Source organism: Tiliqua scincoides, chromosome 3 (assembly GCF_035046505.1).
Source record: "Tiliqua scincoides isolate rTilSci1 chromosome 3, rTilSci1.hap2, whole genome shotgun sequence".
NCBI classification, from domain to species: Eukaryota; Metazoa; Chordata; class Lepidosauria; order Squamata; family Scincidae; genus Tiliqua; species Tiliqua scincoides.
Window position 1 is genome coordinate 51737363 of NC_089823.1, and position 7347 is coordinate 51744709.

Here is a 7347-nt window from a genome sequence, read left to right on the forward strand (position 1 = left end):
TTGTCTCTAAAAATGCTTTCAAATTAGAATCAATGTGTTCACCATACAATTTTTCACTGACAATCTAATTCAGTTTTCCGTCTCAATGTTTTTATATGGCTTTATGATTTATCTTTAAAACTGTGATACTAAAGATAACTGAAGCAAAAAAAAAGCACACACTTGTCCTATGATTTGAACAAAACATTTATTCTTCATATAGATGCTTCTATAGTAGCATTCCTTACATTGGCCCAAGAAGCAGATACATGGGACACCAGCGTGGTGTGGGCATGCATGTGCAAACTATGTGGGATGTCCTTTTGGTAACAGCCTATACATAGTTCAGACAAGTTTTCCAGGGCTGTGGCCCAGCTGGGATCATAAAAAAGAGACTGCGGTCATGATTACTTTTCAATTTCATAACTGAACGTTTCCGTTTGTAGATTAAGTGATAAGAGTATAATGAAAAAGGCATGTATATAATGTGTATGTGTTGGGGGTGAGGGTGAGCAAACTTAGGGCCAAATCCTATCCAAGTTTCCAGTGCTGGTGCAGCCATACTCATGGGACATATGTTGCATACTGTGGTAGGGGGCAGTCACGGAGACACACTCCATTTAAGGAAATGTTTGTTCCCTTTCCTCAGGGCTGCACTGCCACTGCGCTGGCACTGGAAAGTTGGATAGGTTTGGGCCCTTAGTGACTAAAGAAGAAAAGGCCCAGCAACATACTCAGTGGCTATGCATAACCAGTGAGAATTCTGTTACAAAAATCTATGTATACGTTTATTAAGTACATTTCTATTTCATCTTTCTGTTAAAAACAATAAACAAAATAGTCAAGGTGGCTCCATTACAACAATGGATAAGAGCAGCAAATAAAAATGAAAATCAGATTTAAAAAAAATAGGAAAAGGTAAAAATAGATTTTAAAAATATAGTTTTAGATAGATAAAAAATGGGAAGAGAAGCCAGGGAACTTGTCATAGGTGGTGAAATGCCATCAGGACTGGATGAGGCAGAGACTTCAACAGACTTGGTACAAAAACTGGGAAGCCCTTATCCCCACAACTGGCCCACTACAAAGGCACAACAAAGTGTCTACCTTAGATGGCAGGTTAACAGAGCACAAGCAGCTCCTGTCAGCTGCCTTATATTATCCCATTCCCACCATTAGGTAGCTAACCCCACCCTCTCTTGCTCAGCATTATTGTTGCTGGTCCTCTTGACCTCCCTCTCTACCCTGACTTCTCAAAAGACAGAGAGCAATGAAGTAAATGTGGATGAGTACAGTGGTTGGTCTCTGCTCTAGCAGTGTGGGAAGCAGTGCTTTTTTTGTGGAAAAAAAAAGTGCAGGAACTCACAGCTTGTTAATCTTTTATTTATTTATTTTTAAACCATTTTTTATTGGAGAAATAAAATATTTTTGTGTGTGCTTCCCCCCTAAAGATGAACTTACTTCTGAGTAAGACATGCATAGGATTGGGCTGTCAATCTCCACATCCCCTTCCCCCTAGCTACTTTTTCTACACATGGGGAAAATTACTGTACATACATTGTCTAGTATGTAGTGTGGCACTACTTAGAGGAGAGGAAGCAGTGAATGGATTCTGGAAAATGGCTTACATGAGTTGCATGTAGTAAAATTACTCTACTTTTGGGAGTAAGAACAAAAAAGGAATTCTTACACAAGAGTGGTCCTTAGGTGCACATAGAAACAGCTATGTTTGCAAACAAGCGATTAAATATGGTTTAATTCAGGTATCAGAATACTCTGTGTCTTTGGGAAGGCGCTTGGCATGCAATTGTATGTTCTCTGCTGACCTGAGCAGCTGCTGTGCATTGCTGGAGAGGAGCTGCAAACGCTGGCTGGCGGAGGGCATGCTTGTGGGGGAAGGATGAGGAGGATCTCTGGCAAGGCTGGACAGCACGTTGTACACACATAGAATCCCTTTTCACCTGCCCTTAGCATGTGAAAACGGGTGCAGATATATATCTCTGCCAGGATTAAGAGCCCAATCCTAGGTATGTCTACTCTGAAGTAAGTCTCATTCTAGTCAATGGAGCTTACTCCCAGGAAAGTGCCTAGGATTGCAGCCTAAGAGCCCAATCCTATGCATGTCTACTCAGAAGTCCACTTTAGTGAATGGGGCTTACTGTGGATAGGATGGCAGCCTTAGAGTCCATTCCTGTGCCTGTCCACTCAGAAGTCAGTCCCATTAGAGGCAGTGGGGCTTCCTCCCAGGAAAGTGTGGAGAGGACTGCAGCCTCAGAGCCCCTCCTCTGCCTGTCTACTCAGAAGTCAGTCCCACTAGAGGCAGTGGGGCTTCCTCCCAGGAAAGTATGGAGAGGACTGCAGCCTCAGAGCACCTCCTCTGCATGTCTACTCAGAAGTCAGTTCCAGTAGAGGCAGTGGGGCTTCCTCCCAGGAAAGTGTGGACAGGACTGCAGCCTCAGAGCTCTTCCTCTGCCTGTCTACTCAGGCTGCAATGCTATGACACTTTCCTGGGAGTAAGACAATGGAACTTACTTCTGAGTAGACATGCATAGGCTTGGGCTCTCAGGCTGCAAGGCTATGCACCCTTTCCCAGAAGCAAGCCCCATTGAGCACAATGAGACGTACTTCTGAGTAGACACGCCTAGGCTCGTGCTGCAGATTGGCACGGGGGCTGCACCAGCCAGCTTCCTTCCCCTCCTCCTCCACCAAGCCAGTACCTGGGCGTTCTGCGGGTGCCGCAACCCGTCTCCCTGGCTGGCTGGCTGGCTGGCTGTCTGTCCTCCTCCTTGGCATCGGCACTTTTCCCCCGCGCCCTCCACTGGCTTGGAAGCTGCGGGGGAAGCAGAGCATGGGGGAGGGGAGATGGGCTGGGCTCAGGCGAGAGCTTGGAGATGGGGCAAGAAGGGGTCGTTGTGTGGTCAGGTAGGGGCCAGGTGCCCGCCCACCCTGCAACCCCCAGCACCCACCCAGCAAATGCCTCTGTTTTGCTCCCCCCCATCCTGGAATGCCTCTGAAGGGGAGGGGCCCCTGCAAAAAGGTGCTGGAACTCTGTCCCCCCGCGTTCCATTAGAAAAAAAGCCCTGGTGGGAAGTATAACAGTGGTGGCATTGGGTAGAGAAAGGAAGATTGGCATGGGTGGGAGAGGAGGGGAAAGAATGCAGGGGTGAAAATTAGCCCAGGACCACAGAAACCATTGCAAATGGATGGATGATACCTATTTTCTTGTTAGATGTCTAGTTTATGACAATTTCCACTGTGGTGTTTCATGAGCAGATTTCAAAAGGTCCCTACACATGTTTTTGGTTCCCCATGTATGCATGTGATTATGCATGTCCTGAAGCACATCTGGTAACATCTCTTCAATGCTTCCATATGGAGAAGCTTTCCTCTGCTATCCTTCCCTGTGTTGACATCCCTCAAAGCTCTGTTGTTAGCCCTCTGTTATTCTTTATATATACACTCTGCCTGGCTGACCCCATCATATCCCATTGCTTTCAGTACTACCCATATGACAACACCCAGCTGTTTTAATTTATTCCAATACTTTCTTTACCATCCAAAACCACATTCTAAATGCCTCTCAGATACATATTTCCTTTTGAAGGTTTCATTAGTGATTCAAAAAAATTATGTCCAAGATCAAACTATTTATTTTATTGGTCCTAAAAACTTTCCTCTCCTGGTTCACACTCCATATCCATTGACATCACCCACCATCCACCCTGTGGAAAATGTATGTAGTCCTGACTTTCTCTTTGACTCATGTCTCCTCTACCCCACTCCATTTTTACTCCATTGCAAATCATATTGCTTCTTCTGGTACATCAGAAAAGCTGAATGCACTTAAGAATTTCTCAGCATAAGTGGAAGCCCTGGAAGAGCAGGGAAGATAATGGAAATAGACCCCATATAGCTACAGTTGTATGCTATTCAACTGAACATGTTGGGATTCTTCCTACATGCATTCACTCCTGCTTAATTATGTCACAAGAACAGATCTGTTGACTTCAGGAATGCATGTTGCACAGATAGTAACTGTAGAACAAAACATAAAGTGTGGAGAAGTGCAGCTAAGGTGGGACCAGGTGAACAGCCCAGGTATCATGCCTGAGGGGCTGGCAAGCTGGGGGCACTTGGAGCAGTTGCTTGCCACTCAGAATAGCCAATGCCTTTTTCACCTTTTTCCCTTGTTTGTCTAGGGCAGGGGTGCTCAAACTTTCAACTTTAGGGATGTTAGACCTTTAACAAGTGTATAGAAGAGAGAATTTCAGCAGGTGCAACTTGTCATCCCACAGATGACAAGCTGCACCTGCTGAAATTCTCTCTTCTATACACTTGTTAAAGGTCCAGCATCCCTAAAGTTGAAAGTTTGAGCACCCCTGGTCTAGGGCAGTAGTTCTTAAACCTTTAGCACCAGGACACACTTTTTAGAATGAGAATCTGTCAGAACCCACTGGAAGTGATGTTGTAACAGGAAGTGACATCATCAAGCAGGAACATTTTTAACAATTCTAGGCTGCAATATTACCCACATTTACCCAGGAATAAGTCCCATTTACTATCATTGTTGAAAGCATATACAGAGCAGCCTGTTAAAAGTATAGATCTGTAACCTTTGTCCAAATACAGTCACATACCATGATGGCATCGAGTCTACTATATTAAAAATAAAATATTGAAATGAATGGGGACCCACCTGAAATTAGCTTACAACCCACCTAGTGGGTCCCGACCCACAGTTTCAGAAACACTGGGGGGGGGTGTAGGGAGAAAAAGGCGGTCAGCCGCTCAGAATGGCTCGCAATCACTCTCAGTGCTGCCGTAACCCATAAGTAATTGGCTGTGACATCATCATATCATCACAGTTACTTCTGGATCAGATACTTGGGGGGGTTGCCCCTGGATTGACCTTTGATAAAGAACAAGTTCAGAACTTCTGCGAAGAAAATGTTTATTCTAATCACATATTTGATGATAGATCAGTAATGCTGACTGCTGCCAACAATAATGCGGCCTCAGTGACATTCTTCCAAAACAACATAGAGACATTCAGCGTGACTACCTGACTTGGGAATAAAAAGGAACTGTAATCAGCCAGGTGGAGCAATCCTGTAAATTAAATCAACATAAAGATGAATTTAAAAAGCTCAACTGTCTGTTGAAGGGAGATGCGACAAAGCACTCCTAGCTATTTAGATATTTAAAAGTAAATGTAAAAATTATGCCTGCTTAATTTCACAAATGGAAAAAATACCCCTTCGTTAATTATAGTTTAAACTATAAGAAACAAACTTAGAAGTAATCAAGATGTTACCAGTAATGATTTTAAAAGTAGTTAAAAAGGAGAGTATATGTGCATTGCATTCCAGAAATGAACACCAGTAGTTTTTGCTCCAAAAATAAAATTAAATTCCAGTTAATTCAGTTAATTAGCAACCACAGTGTCCCTAATGTGTACAAATGGCATACAAATGATTTTAAAAAATGGATGGAATAATAAATTCAGAAGAAGAAGGCAATTTTCATGTGAGGAGGTAGAAGTTTAGCTTCCCCAGTGCCACTATGCTGATCTGAACTGCACTACCCTATGCTTATTAAAAAAAAAAAAAAATTAAAGACACAGATTGAACTGCAGACACTCACTGTATCATATAGTTCAGTGTTTCTCAAACTATTGGTCAGGACCCACTAGGTGGTTAGCAAGCCAATTTCAGGTGGGCCGCCATCTATTTCAATATTTTATTTTTTAATATATTAGACTTGATGCTACCAAGGTATATGATTGCATTTGGGGAAATGTTACAGATCTGTACTCTTAACAGGCTATTATGAAGATGCTTTTATCAATGAAAGTAAATGGGAGTTAACTCCTGGGTAAGTGTGGGTAGGATTGCAGCCTAAGATTGTTAAAAATGTTCCTGCTTGATGGTGTCACTACTGGTCATGACATCACTTCTGGTGGGTCCTGACAGATTTTCATTCTAAAAAGTGGATCCCGATGCTAAATGTTTGATAACTACTGATTTAGTTTGTTCTTAGGCACAAGCTTCAGGGTACTTTCTTTGCAAGAGGCAGTAGTGGGCAGTGCCCAGTAGGTAGTGGGCAGCAGTAAGAGGTTGTAGAGGACTCGCATCCCACCTAGGAGGGGTAAGACTACAGAGCTTTGTCCAGTGTTTGGCTGATAGTTGAGATTTGAAAGTGGGTTTAGACTGCTATGAATGCCTTGAGTAATATCTGAAGAGAACTCTGAGGATGAGAAAAGTGGCAAATGAATGAATGAATGACAGCAACTGTTACCCTGCACATGCCTGATCTCATCTGATCTCGGAAGCTAAGCAGGGTCAGGCCTGGTTAGTACTTGGATGGGAGACCGCCTAGGAATACTGGGTGCTGTAGGCTTATATCATAGTCTTTTGAGACTGAAGGTTGCCAACCAATGTATGAATGAATAAGAAAGGCCAGAAGCAAAGTAGAGTCAAGACTAGTCTGGGGCCAAGTTCTGAAGAAGCTGAGGCATGCGATATGGCTGCTCTGATGATCTTCCTGCATGTTAGCACACAAGAGGAACATGGGGACAGGAGAGCTTACCTCCTCCTGCTGCAGGTTCTGCTGCCATTTTGCTCATTTGATTGGAGAAATTTTGATCTTTCTATTCTCTTTGGACCAAATAAGCTGCTAATACAAATATGTAACATGATCCTTTTTTCTGCATTTTTTTCCTAAAGAGTGTGCTGGGGGGGGGGGGGGGGTCAAAGATGGCACAAGGTTGTGGCAGGGCCAGGGAGTCTTTAGATGGTTTACATCCTGATCACAGCCCTCTTACGTACTCTTTATTTTTAAAAACCTTTTATTTTAATGCCAGTGGAAGGATTTTTAAAAAAATCAAAAGAGCACATGGGTCGATACTGGAATAGGAACCACAAAGTAGCTAATTGCTAAAGCTCTCATATCCCTGTCACACAGCCCAATCCTAAATAATTGATCTCACCAGAGCAGCCTTGCCAAAAGAGGGCGCGCTGAATCCTGTGGAGGGAAGGTCGTTGGGAGGCCTCCTTAAGATAAAGGCACATTTGGTTCCTTATCCCTGGCCAAGCCTCTGCTACCCAATGCATGTCCTTGGATCTGCAGAAGCTATTCACTGGTGCAAGTCCAATTAGAGGAGAGAAAATGGGGTTAGGATCTGGTAAACACTAGTGCTGCTGGGATCCACTCTGTTCCACCTCCTGCACACCTCCTCCCAGCCCAGAAAGTCCCTGTTCTTCCCCCTCCCTGCTCCGTTCCACTCACTTTCACTGCTGGAGGTAGCCAGCAATGTCAGCAGGCCTCTGGCACTGCCACTGTTTGCCATTGCCACTATATGCCATGCTG

General features: G+C 43.9%; 1 pseudogene; it reads left to right on the plus strand.

Annotated features, from left to right (window-relative positions):
• Positions 1 to 6261: 6261 nt before the first annotated feature.
• LOC136647271 (5S ribosomal RNA) lies at positions 6262 to 6378 on the plus strand (annotated as a pseudogene).
• The last annotated feature ends 969 nt before the right edge of the window (positions 6379 to 7347 follow it).